The following is a 14,718-nucleotide window of genomic DNA, read 5'->3' on the forward strand; positions in this document are numbered from 1 at the left end:
CAGAGAGAAATGGAGAGAGGAGGGGAAGACAGAGGGGGAGAGAAAAACAGACACCTGCAGACCTGGTTCACCACCTGTGAAGTGACACCCCCCCACCCCTGCAGGTGGGGAGCCGGTGGGACTTGAACCAGGATTCTTATGCCAGTCTTTGTGCTTTGTGGCATGTGCGCTTAACCCACTGCGCTACCGCCAGACTGCCGTATTTATTTATTTTTATGTGTGACACTGAGAGACAAAGAAACAGGTAGGAGGGGAGTCGGGCGGTAGCACAGCGGGTTAAGCGCATGTGGCGTCAAGTGCAAGGACGGGCGTGAGGATCCCGGTTCGAGCCCCCGGCTCCCCACCTGCAGCGGAGTCGCTTCACAAGTGGTGAAGCAGGTCTGCAGGTGTCTGTCTTTCTCTCCCCCTCTCTGTCTTCCCCTCCTCTCTCCATTTCTCTCTGTCCTATCCAACAACGACGACAACAATAATAACTACAACAAGAAGATAACTAGGGCAACAAAAGGGAGTAAATAAATAAATAAATATTTTAAAAAGCATGTAGGAGTACTGCTCAAGTCTTTTTTAATATTAATTTTCAATATTTTATTTATTGTTTGATAAGAAAGGTAGGCGAAGAGAGAGAAAGAAGCAGACATGTGCTGCCAGGGATGGAACTCAGGACCTCCTGCTTGAGAGTCCAGTGCTTTTTCCACCACTTGCCAGACCACCAGCTCTGTTCTCAGTTCTGGCAGAGTAAGAAATCAGAGATTGAATCACAGACTTCTGGGCTCCAGGTCTGCAGCTCAGATGTGCTACAGTTGTCCTCTATCTCCAGCTCCTAAGTAGAACATATTTAAAAAAAAACAAAAACCAGATGAAAATGTCTGAATATATTATGATTTCCGTCATTTCTCCTTACTCCTCTGACCTTTCTCCTGCTTGTGTGCAAGCAGTTAAGCCTGAGTGCCCTGTTTCCCACCAATTCTTATTTTTCCCCCCTAAGGTACCCAGTTAATTCCCACCAATTCTTAAACTAACATTCTTGTTCTTTAGAATAATTATTAAGTTCAGCAGCCCACTTTCAGGCAGGAGGCTAGCTGAATATACTATTTCCTGGCTAGGTTGGTAAGGAAAGATAATAATTGCTTTCTCATACATTTTCCTTTCTGTTGTTTTCTTACGTGGTATTGTCAGAGAGATGGGTGTTTTTTATTATCAAGTAGCTTTTGTTCTGCAGATGCAGCTGCCTCCTTTCAAAATATCTTCCCTTTAAAGAGGTGAAAGGCAGAAAAATAAACCAAAATGGCTCAGATCTACAAGAACACTGAGGGGGCTGGGTGTTAGTTCACCTAGTCTAGCATATATTTTATCACATAGAAACACCAGGATTCCCATCCCTGAACCACTTGGGAGCACCATGTAGGACTTAGGGAAGTTTCATGAATGTGAAGCAGTGCTGTGGTGTCTCTAATTTCTATCCTCCTCTCTTCCTCTCTCTTGCTATCTGTCTCTACCTGAAATTTAAAGAGAAAAAAAAAACAACAAGGTTCATTGTTAGTGGTGGAAGTGTGAAGCCCTAGATGTTCAGAATAATAACAATGGTAATACTAGTAGATATAATATTATTACCTACAGAATAATATAATGCAATGTTGTTTTTAGAAACAAAAGTGAAGGAGGTTTTATTGGATTTTGGAAAGTCTGAATTTTTTCTATTTTTTTAGAAGCAAAATTCAGATTTATTCATTTGAATGGTAAGTAGAGAATCATTAAGCACAAGCACACATCTTCAGTTGTTTTAATGCATGATAGTGTTGAAAACACAGTTTTCAAGAAAACAAAGTTCTCTTTTTTTTCCCATTTTGTTGACCTTGTTGTTACCCTTGTTGTCATTATTATTGTTGTCACTGCTGTTGTTGTTGAATAGGACAGAGAGAAATCAAGAGAGGAGGGGAGACAGAGAAGAGAAGAGAAAGAAAGACAGATGCAGACCTGCTTCACCACCTGTGAAGCGAACCCCCCTTACAGGGGGCTTGAACCAGGATGCCTACGATGGGGTTAATTTACACTGCAACCACAATCATGATATTCACAGTTTAATCATACACAGAAAATCCAAATGTATCGCATATGACCAGATATATAAGTTAAATTTGCTAGATATTGCTGGGCTAGTGTGGGGGTGCCTCTTCCTGGGTGTGTACTCTCTGGGTTGGAGAGAACTCAACTGGAGCCAGCCTGGGCTGCTACTCACTCATGAGGGAGATGACACAGGAACAGACATGTGGTGGTGAGACAATGCAATGTATTTATTGATAAGAGAGCCCAGGCTTTTTAAAGGGCAAACCCAGAAGTGGCATGGCAAGTTGGAAATGGAAATCACTAGGAAAGGGGCGGAGAAAGGCAAAAGGGGTTAGGAATGTAGAAACTTCCTTAGCAACTGTTTTGAGGGTTTTAACTGGTAGGATTAATATTATCCTGCAGGCAGGGAGGGTCTCGAGGGTAGAAAGATGATAGATCAAAGGAATGGAATAGGTGGGGATCTTTCAGGCAAAACAATAATTATGTAGATAGGCCATAGTATCAGGAATGCAGGGTGTTTTGTGCAGCTCCTCACAATTTCCCGACAAGATAAGATGATATGAAATATCTAAAATAAATGAAGTGTTAAATAATTTAAATTGAGTCAGTTTTAACATTTTATTTATTTATTTATTTATTTTTTCTGAGCACTGCTGGGTTCTGGCTTACAGTGGTGCTCACAGTGATTGAACCTCAGGGCCTCAGGCATGAAAGGACTTGGCATTTGGCTAATTCAGAGGAGGTATTTCTCCTTTCTATCAGTCATGTTATTGTCTCATCAGTCATATTCTAAAGTCAGGTTTAACAAGTCACAAATTAATTACTAGACTCTAAAAGGACCCTAATTTAGAAGCAATGGATGAATTAAGACATTGAATTAGGAGAGGGGGAATAGAAAACAGTTGAGGTATTCTAGGTGATGGGTGATAAAAATCTGAATTGAGTGAATGCATGCTGATAGTAAAAGCTGTTACAATGCCTGTGGTATTTCAGCATGTGTCATAGTTTGGAATTAAAAGCAAATGAAGAAAAATGAATAAAGCTAGGTTTTCAGCCAAACCTTTTAAAAATTTTACATAAATAATTATTTATTCATTAAATTTCTTACCAAGAACTGATTATTCTCAAGCATCACTTAATTATTGTTTTGATATTTTAAACCCAGAGTAAAATGCAGTTTTTTGAAAGACATCAATTAAAAATGCTAGGACTGTAGTCTTGTTTTTATATCAGTTTAAAATATTTATCTTTGTGCAAAAGCTTGTTTGTAAGGGAATGTTGTATGACCTAGTATAAAGATATTTTAGTTTCACTGCCATTGCAACATTTGCAGACCAAAAGTTTTACATGTTATATAATGAGTTATATTTGTTTTAGTTAGACTGTTGTCTAAAAAAAGGATTTTCAGGAGGCTTAGTTCATTGCTTTGATTTCATCATAATCAAGCAGAATTCTTTGTACTTGGCCTGTCAGACATCCAGATTAAGGTCAAACATTCAGTTAATTTGGATGCAACAAATTGCAAATAGCAACTAAAGTCTAAAATTCAATTTTAGCTTTTTTCATCAACAAAAGTGAATTTTCCCATGATTTCTCATATTTTATGAGAAAACTGCTCAGTTGTTCAAGGGCATCTAGATTTTTAACAAAATTTAGCTGGTATATTTCAATCATGAATCTAAATGTACTTTTATTTTTACTTGATAAAATACTATTGATAAAGCTTTAGTGATAGCTACATTGAATCTACACATCATGTTTTTCTTTCCATCACAAGAAAATTCCACACTTTAATTCTAGTGAGTTTGGAGTAGAAAGTACCTTTGTAATGGTGGCTACAGTTTTCTTTATCATTGTTCTCACATCCCATCTAACTAGGAGGAAGCAGCATTCCAATATTAATTTTATAATTGGTATAGCTCTCTTATTTCTTCTTATTAGAAAACACTTAAAATTATGTCTTTATTATTCTAGTCTACAAAGTAAAATAAACACAAGTAATCCAATAAAATTTGTACAATGGAATCCAATACACATTTTTTTTTTGAAAGGAGATATATAGATACCAAGGAAATGACAAAAGGGTGCTAAATAGCTCTTAAGAATAATCAGGATCACACAGTGCACATCAAACCTACAGTGGAATGTCATCACCACACCTGTTAGAATCATTATTATGCACAGGACAAAAGTACTGGTAAGGGTGTAGAAAAGATAATCATGTGCACGATACAAATGTAATCCGTGCAGTCACTGTAAGCAGCAGTGTGAAGGCAATTCAGAAAATAAAAACAGTGCCACAACATAATTGGCATCTGAAAGAGATACGTGTAATTTTATGCTCATTACAATATTCTTCACAATAGTCAAGAAATGGAAACAGCTATTGATGAGTGGATGGATAAATCAGATGTGCCATGCACATACAACAGAACTGGATCAAATATTAAGAATGAAAGAAGTTGGGAATCTGGCAGTAGCGCTGCGGACGGTAGCGCAGCAGGTTAAGCGCACGTGGTGCAAAGCGCAAGAACCTGCAAAAGGATTACAGTTTGAGCCCCAGGCTCTTCACCTGCAGGGGAGTTGCTTCACAGGCAGTGAAGCAGGTCTGCAGGGGTCCTTCTCTGTCTTCCCCTCCTCCTCTCCATTTCTCTCTGTCCTGTCCAACTACGACGATATCAATAACAACAGTAATAACTACAACAATAAAATGACAAGGGCAACAAAAGAGAAAATAAATAAATATTTTAAAAAATTTTAAAAGAATGAAAGAAGTTATGTCATTTACAGAAACATGGATGAAACATTGTGTTAAGTGAAATAGACCAAGCTCAGGACAATACTACATGATATAACTTATATGGAGAATCTAAGTTAGATTAAAGGAACCTAATGATGGTCTTCAGGGGCTGACATTACAGGAAAGTGGAGGCGTAATAAGGGAAAGTTTCAGTTATTCAAGATCAATAAATTGTAGAAATCTAGTAGGATGCCTATAACATGTGACCCTGTATCATATACTTAAAGGTATGCTCTGAGACTATACCTCATTCCAAGTCTTATTACAAAATCATCATCAAAACAATAATAAAGGCATTAAGGAAATAATTGGAGTTAATAAGTTTTTATGGTAGAGATGAGCATAAGCTTACCCAGAAATTGAGAAGGAAGTGGGAGTTAGGCAGGCAGAAAGAAAGAGAGACACCTGCAGCCGTGATTCTCTACTTTCAAAACTTTCCCTCTGCAGGTGGGCACCAGGGACTTGAACCTGGGTCCTTTTACCTTGTAACATGTGCACTCAACCAGGTGTGCCACCACCCAGCCCCACGACTTATAACATTCTGCTGGGCTAGCTTGAGGGTGCTTCTTCCCGAGCAAGTGCTCTCTGGGTTGGAGAGAACTTGACTGGAGCCAACCAAGGCTGCTGCGTGGGAAAGGGATCAGGAACTCTTGCCGGGCTAGCGTCACAGGAGACTCTGGGACTCTCGGAGCCGGAAGGCAATTCCATGTGTGTTTAATCAGAAGAGCAGCTGTATTTATACTCACCAAGAAGGAAATAGTAGGATGGAAAACAGGATGTGACATAGAGAGGGTGGAGTGAAAAGAGAGTACAAACTAGTGGTGGAAAACGGTGTGACTAGGAGAGGGGGCAGAGTGAAAACAGAGTGCGAACCAGTGGTAATTAAACCAATGCCCTGTAGGCAGGGCAGTTCTCAGGTAAAACAGTGATTATGTAAACAGACCACAGCATTAAGTAGGGGGGAGCTGGCATACTGCCCAACAACATTCCTATGTGTCAACTTTTCCAAATATTTACTGGAGTGTGAAATTATATTGTATATTTGTCCTACTGTGTTAGCTTCTCCACTAGAATTTAACCTTTTTTTAAAGGTGGCCTGTTGTCCATCTTGGTAACTTTAATACCTCCAGAGTTAAAAATAGAGTATAGCACAAAACAAACTAAATAAATGTATGTTCACTAATTGTATGTGTTAACATAGTCAAAGTATACTATAATACTTTGTGATAAATGGACTTAAAACTCATTAAATAGAAAGTAGTAGTATTTCAACAAAAATGGCAAAAGACTAAACACTGAAATGTTTATATAGTTGTTAATATATTGAGTATGGCTGCATATTATAAAATAGAAGTTGTTTATTTAATATTCTCCAGAAGAGGAGAGAAGGTTATATGGGAAATTTGGAAAGTTAAACCAGATTTTCTTTAAAAAAAAAAAAAAAAAACCTTCATGATTCTAATAACCACAGCAAACTCTAAATTACAACACAGTATGATGATCTACATATCCATGTGTGTATATATATATATATATTTCATTCTTATAATTCGCCGGGCTAGCTTTGCTGGCATTTCTTCCCGGGCACGTGCTCTCTGGGTTGGAGAGAACTCGACCAGAGCCAACCTGGGCTGCTGCATACTCAGCTACGTGGGAGAGGAACCAGGAACTCATGGTGGAGCGGGAACACAATACCGTTATTGATCAGAGACAACATATCTTTAACTGGAAGTGGCAAGTGGGAAAAGGAAATGGCTAGGAGACGGGGTCAAGAAAGGAGTGTGAAGGTAGAAAGCTTCCATGGAAGCTGTTGCGAAGGTTCTAACCAGTGGGATTAACCAATACCCTGCAGGCAGGGTGGGTCTCAGGCAAAACAATGATTATGTAAATAGACCACAGCATCAGCAATGGAGCAGAGCAGGGGCGCTGCCCAACAATAATCATCTGAGAAGTCACATTCATCTTTATGTAATATTAGCTCCATCCCTCATTACAGTTAGCTCAGACATCATGTGGCTATTCTTTGATCTATTGGCTAATAGATTATACATAAATTAAGTAGAAATCCAGATTTAAACATATTTGTACAGGTTACCTGTCAAATTCCAAATTGATTGAATGAAAAATGTATTATCATCAGCCTCATAGATTGTTATAATACTGTTTTCAAGGGTCTATCCTATTTCAACTTTGATGTATATGGATATATATGGATCACTCTGTGTTTATGTCCCATGCAAAGGCTGGGTGTTGACTGCAGGGATTTAGACACTTACTGTGAGAAGGGAGTTGTGCACATTATGCATATTATCCTGCTGCCGCAGAGTCTGCAATGCATCTGGGAAAAACTGCTAGAGACTTGCAGTGACTGCAGGTTGTAAGCAGACTGCAGCAAAAGACAAATGCATGTTGTCTTTCAATCCAAGGGGAAATACTGCAGTGTGTGTATTTGTGTGTTTGTGCGTCTGTATAAAAGTATGATTCCCCAAGTGAGTTTATACTCAATACACACACACACACATACACACACACACACATATTATGGCAAAAATTGTGGTAGTCTATAAATAGAAGAACACATATATATGTGTGTATCACGAATGCAAAAAAATTAAAAGAAAAATTATTATCCTACACTATTTACGACCCTAAAATACAGATTCTAAATTAAGCTTAAATGTCAAAAAATCTATATATTAAATGCAAGTTTTCTCATCAGAATACCAACAAACACTATAAATACAAATTGAAGAGATAAATTTCTACTTTATTAAATGATGCATATAATTAATTTCACTTGCACTCTATAACATAATGAAATGATATTAAAACTCGGATGATAGAATGAAAAGAAGTAGATCTGCTTTTTTATCATTTGGAAAATTTGATTGATTTTTATAAATAAAAACATAAAAGTGTGGGCCATGTGGTGACAGACATTCCAGTGTCTAAGGGTCTGGGTTCAAACCCTTATTCCTCACCTGCAAGGGGGAGCCTCATAGCATGAAGTGCTCTAAGTGTTCCTCTCTCCCCTTTTCCTTACCCCTTTCTCTCTACATTTCTCTCTGCTTCTATTCAAAATTAATAATACATATATTTTTTAAATAAAACATTTCTTATAAAAATCAGCATCCTAGTAGGCTTCTAATTTTTTAAAAATTATCTTTATTTATTGGATAGAGACAGCCAGAAATCGAAAGGGAAAGGGGTGATAGAGAGGGAGAGACAGAGAGACACCTGCAACACTGCACTGCTTCACCAGTGTGAAGCTTTCCCCCTACAGGTGGGGACTGGGGGCTTGAACTTGGTTCCTCCCACACTGTAACATGCGCTCAACCAGGTGTACCACCACCTGGCCCCAAAATAAAATATTAAAATCTAAAAATATAGCATTCAATTAATGATCACTGTAGAAATTACTATAACAAAATTATAACCATTTTTCCTTTCCTGGGGGATTAATGTTTTACGTTCAATAGTAAATACAATAGTTTGTATATGCATAACATTCCTCAGTTTTCCACATAATACAAACCCCATTAGATCCTCAGTCATGCTCTTCCATTTTTTTAAGTAATGAAAAGTTGTATTTAGTATAATCATAGAGAAAACACAATACTTGATGAAAGAGAATTCTAGAGAGATCATCATTAGAAAAGAATGAGCCACATTACTGGCAGAAATGTAAATTTGTCCAATCCCTGTGGAAAACAGACTGGAGATTCATTAAACTCTAGAAATGGAACTACCTTATGACCCAGGAATCCTTCTTCTAAGATTTCCTCAGGGAAACCAAAAATATCTATCTGAAAGACAAAAAAAAAAAAAAAAAAAAAAAAAAACCTATTCACATCAATGTTCATAGGAGCACAGGTTGTAATGGCTCAATCTCGGAAGCAACCCAGATGTCCAACAAGAGATGAATGGCTAAGGAATTTATGGTACAAGCACACAATGGAATACTATGCAGCTGTTAAAATGATGGGCCTAGACCTCAAATAAATCCTTCTCTCCATTGTTACTGGTAATTTCTATCAGGAACAACAGAATAGACCCCTTTGTGGGTCCCCATAGGACCTTGCCCTCAACTTGGATCAACAATGGTAGAGAATGTCCCATCCTCCAAAGGGAAGATGGACAACATACACTATGCTCCACCTGAGGAAGATGGGTAGATATTGAGGCAGCTTGGAATCTTCCTACTCATGACCACAGAATGTGAGCTCAGATATACATGGATGCAGAGGCCACATTGTTCCTAAGCAGAATATGGGCCCCATATCACATCAAATCGATGGGGCTGACAGTCAATAATATTTATACACCTTTCCCATATTTGGGAGCTACTCTCTTCCCTGATCCAGCTTTCTGGTCCTTTTTTCAGTCATGAAATCATCTCCCCAGACAATAAATTGGATCCACCTGCATACCAGATTTCAGGCTCAGGGGAAAAGAAAAAACTAGTATAGCCATAGGCCCCTTGGAATATAACAAAAATATGCCTACTAGCTATCTATTGTGAGAGAGAAGGTATTCCAACTTGTATTATATCCAGTCACACTCTCTACTGAGGGGATCAAAGCTACACAATAAGAGTGGGGAAAAAAAAGCAGTATACTTCTCACACCTCCTCAGGAGACATATGAATGATACACTTGCACAAACTAAGGAAATAGGAACAGTAAAATAAAATCTAGACAACAAAATAATGAATCAAAGTGAAGTTCCAAAATAAAGATAAAGGATATCCCTGGGTAACTGCTATTTATCAGATGAAGAAAAAAATCTGTCCAAGTTGAAATAGAAACAAAAATTTATAAAGACTGGAGGAGGTAAGGAGACAAGAAGGAAGGTGCTAACAATAAAAGCTAAAGGACCCGGGTTCAAATCCCCAGTCTCCACCAGTGCAGTGGAGTTTTCCTTCTTCCTCTGTTTATAATTCTCTGCCATTTTCTCTTCCTCTCTGTCTGTCTAGCTATCTGAAAATAAAATAATGGAAAAAAAGCCAGATATCACGGGAATAGCATATTTGTTAGTTCCTGGCACTATGAAAGAGAAAATAGTGACTAATACATTAGGAGTCTAGTTAGACATTTAAAGTAAATATACTTAAAATACATTCAAATATCTTAGCAATTATACTAGGGTGTTACTGGAAAGAGAAGAAAAGTATGTTATTGATACTCTATTTAATTACTTAAGTAATATAATCAAACATTTACTAGACCCTGTCAAAAGTTATCAATCAAGAGAAATAAATATGAATATTATTTGCAATTATGAATATAAATAATACTGAAAACCATTGAAAAACTGGAAATGGGATGCATCACAGCAGTATGAACAGAGAGGAGTCACTGGACAGTAAATATTTATTACTGGACAGAAAATATTTATTTATTGTAGGGTAGATTTTACTATATGGGCAGGATTCATTCAGGAGCAACTAGAAAATAAATTGGTCCTGTCATTGTTCTTTGAATAGAATCTGCGTAGTTGATGGCACATGGGTACAATTTCTGACCTTGACAGGTGTCTTCACAACACTCTAATCCCCAGTTTAAGTCCTTTGATGCTGGACACTTAAAACATGTGCAGTGCAGAAAAGTAAATTGGCATCAGTAAAAAATATGCAATACAATATTAATTAAAAATCACTGTTGTACATTTCATACTATATATTTCTGTAGTATTATTTACTTAATGTCCATTACAGTGTTACTAGTTATTATTATAAGAATGTGATTTAAAGAAAAAAGATCCAAAGATGGCCTAGAAGTTCCAGGAATGCTCTCTCTGAAACCATGGCAACAAACCTTACAACTAAGAAAAATTTGCATAGAACCAGTCCTTAAGAGCACAGAAAGTCCAAAGGCAAAAGAATAAAAGTATGCATAACTCAGGCAAGGATACAAGGGCATTTGCAAGGTAGGTGCCAATCTGTTCTGCACAGGGCTACTTGTAGATCTGGCTCTGCCTTCCTCAACCATTCCAGAGCATAACCCATCCCAATTCTCATCACAGTAGAAGCCATTGCCTTCCTGCCCACCTCTGACCAAGGCCCCTCAGGGCCTCATCTCACACAGATCTCTCTAGAACCTAATGTAATATTAAGGATTCTCATTGCATCTAGAAATTATATCCTGCATTAAATTTGTTCTTTACAAGGAGTTCGTTATTTCCACCTCCAGATTGTTACTGTCTGTTGTACCACCTCCAGGCAGCTGTTCTCTGATACTGCCATCAGAAAACCCCAAAGATGTTTCCCCTTTAAACTTACATAATTTCTTTCAAACAAAGTATATCGAAGTGTAATATTCATAGCACTCTAAAACAAGTGATTGTTCAACTTGTCCCACTACTTTTTGATGGGATATTGTTGTGCCTTGTGAGGTCTCTATACATATATTCTCTTGCCTCCTTTATCATGAATTACCTAATCATATACCGGAGGATTTATTTCATTGTTTTTATTCTTTTGCACTTCCAATACCATACTGTTTTGATCACTGTAGCTTTCTAGTATATTTTCCATTTGAAGGAAAATGTCTCCTTTCATGGTTACTTTCTTCTCCTCCTCCTCTTCCTCCTCCTTTTTTTTTGTTCTTGTCCTCCTCCTCCTCCCTTTTCTTCTTCTTATTCTCCTCCTCCTCCTCTTTCTTCTTCTTCTTCTTCTTCTTCTTCTTCTTCTTCTTCTCCTTCTCCTTCTCCTTCTCCTTCTCCTTCTCCTTCTCCTTCTCCTTCTCCTCCTTCTTCTTCTTCTTCTTCTTCTTCTTCTTCTTCTTCTTCTTCTTCTTCTTCTTCTTCTTCTTCTTCTTCTTCTTCTTCTTCTAATTCTTCTTCTTCTTCTAATTCTTCTCTCCTTCTCCTCCTTCTTTGTAATTCATAATATTGTGTGGGCTTTAAACACATTTTTATATAATTTGTTTTATTTTATTAAAGAATGACATTGAACTGTCCATGTGGATTGCATTGAATCTGTGTATTGTTTTGATTAGCATAGTGATTTTAACTATGTAAATTCCTTCAATTCATGGCCATAGAATATCTTTTCATGTCTATTAATCTTCTATTTATTTTATCAGTGGCTTATAATCTTATATGTATACGAAGATCTCCATTTCTTTTACTAATTTCAGTGTAGCTGTCTAATTCTTTTTTATGTGATTGTACATTATATTGATTTTTTTCCAATTCATTGTTTGATCATAAAAAAACAATACAGGGTCAGCAAGAAAGTTTACTTGAAAAGGTTCCTGTTTACCATGTGCAACCAAATTTTGAATGAGGCTTCCATCACACTGGGCAAGGTTTTACTTATAATTTTAAGGCTTCTTAGTCCACAGAACAATTACTATAAAGAAAAAAATACTAATTTTATTTAAAAACAAACGTAACACTCAAAATGAGTGATGCTGGCTGTATTTTATGTTGTTTGTGCATGCACCAACAAATACACTAATCCAAATCTAGAAGTAGTGGTCTATAGCACTTTCAAGCAATGAAACCAAGATGCTATTGAGTTTGAAGATTATACAGTGCTAACAGATAGCATCTAGCATGAAAGAAAGGGCTATCAAAAACCCATTGGTTTTATCTGTGTAATGTCAAATTCCTGTACACACACACACACACACACACACACAGTTCCCTTAAATTCACAATGTGAAGGTTAGTTTATTGATGTGGCTTAAGTCCAGGAAGATATCAGAGATTCTAGCATCTGTGACCTTTCCCTCAGCAGAGAATTGAAGAGAATAACCTGGGAGTTGTCATTGTGGGCAGTGTAATGAATTGTGAAAATCCACATACTTTTCTTTTACTACTGAAGTCTCATGAGACTTAACTAAGAACCGAATTTCTGTAGCAAATTTTTTTTCTATATCTCTACTTTATTTTTTTTCCATAGAACTATGATGAAGCAAGATCTTCGTTAGTAATGAAATAGACCCTCTGTATTGCCAACTTTTATAAAAGGCATAGCACTCAATCTCAAATGAATAATTATTTAATATATAATTTTAGTAGTAGATTCAAATTGTTTATTAGGTTAGGAATTTTTCTTAGATTTTATTTTTTTTATGAAGAAGATAGGCAAAGGGAGAGAGAAAGAACCAGACATCACTCTGGTACATGTGTTGCTGGGGATTGAATACAGAACCTCATGCTTGGGAGTCCAGTGCTTTATCCACTGGTCCATAGATTAGGAAAATTCTAATGACTGGTTCTCAGGATTATCAGTGGTCTGAGAAGTAAGAATAGTATACATCTTTGGTGATAGTAAATTGGTCTAACAATATGTGAATGACTAGGGCACTATGCATGGTGAAAGGCCATGAGTCAGTCATAGTCATTAGTAATTGAGATTATTTCAGTGGAAAAAATAAAGAACTTTCATATTTTACACTATTAAATTGGCATTGCTGAGGTATTTACAAACCTATATTACTTATGAATTCAAAAAATAAAAATAAAAATGATTTTCAGAGAAACAATTAGGTAAATTTTAATTTCAATATATTCTCTTCTGGCAATGCAGTATTGCTCCTAGCCTCTTTTAATCACGTTCCACAACAAATTCTGTTGTATCTGTATCAAATATTCCATCCTTTCCAAAAGGAGATTAATTCATTTGGTTTCCTGCCTTCTATATCTCAGATTTAATCTCAATGTTATGACATGGTTGGAATACCATTTGTTATTCAAGTCATTTGTACATGCTGCTATCAAGAGAAATCTTAATAGTTGTCAATATCTACCACTCTGCTCTATGATCAAAATAACTCAGTTATATGCCCTTGATTACCATCTAATAGAGTTATCTTGGAAAATAAAAATCAAAGCGTGTTCCTGTTTTACTGCGCAGCGATGTGTCCATAAAATCATTCCACACTTTGCAACTGTGTTGATGGCAGTCCATTCCCCTCTGCCGCCACCGCGTCTTAATTTCCTGCTGCCGCAGGAAGGATGTAGGCAAATTAAACCTGATTTCAAAAGTCTGACACCTGAAAATGTCACCTTAAAAGTCGTCATGTCAACAGATAAATTAATTCCACTTCCATAATATGGCAGTCTAAATATCACGAAAATATCTCTAAGATAAAGCATCTAGATATGCAAGTTAAAAATAACAACCTACTTTTAAAAATATTATTTCATGTCAAAAGATGGACACTTTGTGTATGGTTCTGTTCATATGTGGAATATAAGTGACTGAGACTATGAACTTGCAGTACATACACACACATAGCACACATACAAGCATACGATCAAGCTATTATCTCTTGGACTTTGTGATAATTATTAGAGAGGCAGAGCCAGGCAAGGGTGTACTCGGTTAAGTGTATCTATCACCACGTGCAAGGATCCAGGTTCCACTCCCAGGCTCCCCAACTGCAGCGTGGATGGTCATAAACTAGCCTTGAAGCAGGTCTGCAGATATCTTTCTCCCTAACTCCCTTTCCCTCTCAACAACTCTCTGTTTAAATAAATAAATAAATAAATAAATAAATAAATAAATAAAATAGAAAGGAAAAACTACATGCCAGGAGCTGTGGATTCGTAGTGGCACTCTGGCCGAGCAATAACACTGGTGGCAATATATACATATATATGTATATGTATGTGTATGTGTATGTGTATATTTATTTTAAAAAAAGCAACTATAGGGGCAGGCTGGGGGAACACACAGGATTTTGGTGGAGGGTGTGGTGACTCACACACGTGTTGGTATGAAATTAGAATTTTTTAAAAATATCTATTTATTTATTCCCTTTTGTTGCCCTAGTTGTCTTCTTGTTGTAATTATTATTGTTGTCATTATTGTTGGATAGGACAGAGAGAAATGGAGAGAG

Source organism: Erinaceus europaeus, chromosome 13 (assembly GCF_950295315.1).
Source record: "Erinaceus europaeus chromosome 13, mEriEur2.1, whole genome shotgun sequence".
In the NCBI taxonomy this organism is placed as follows: Eukaryota; Metazoa; Chordata; class Mammalia; order Eulipotyphla; family Erinaceidae; genus Erinaceus; species Erinaceus europaeus.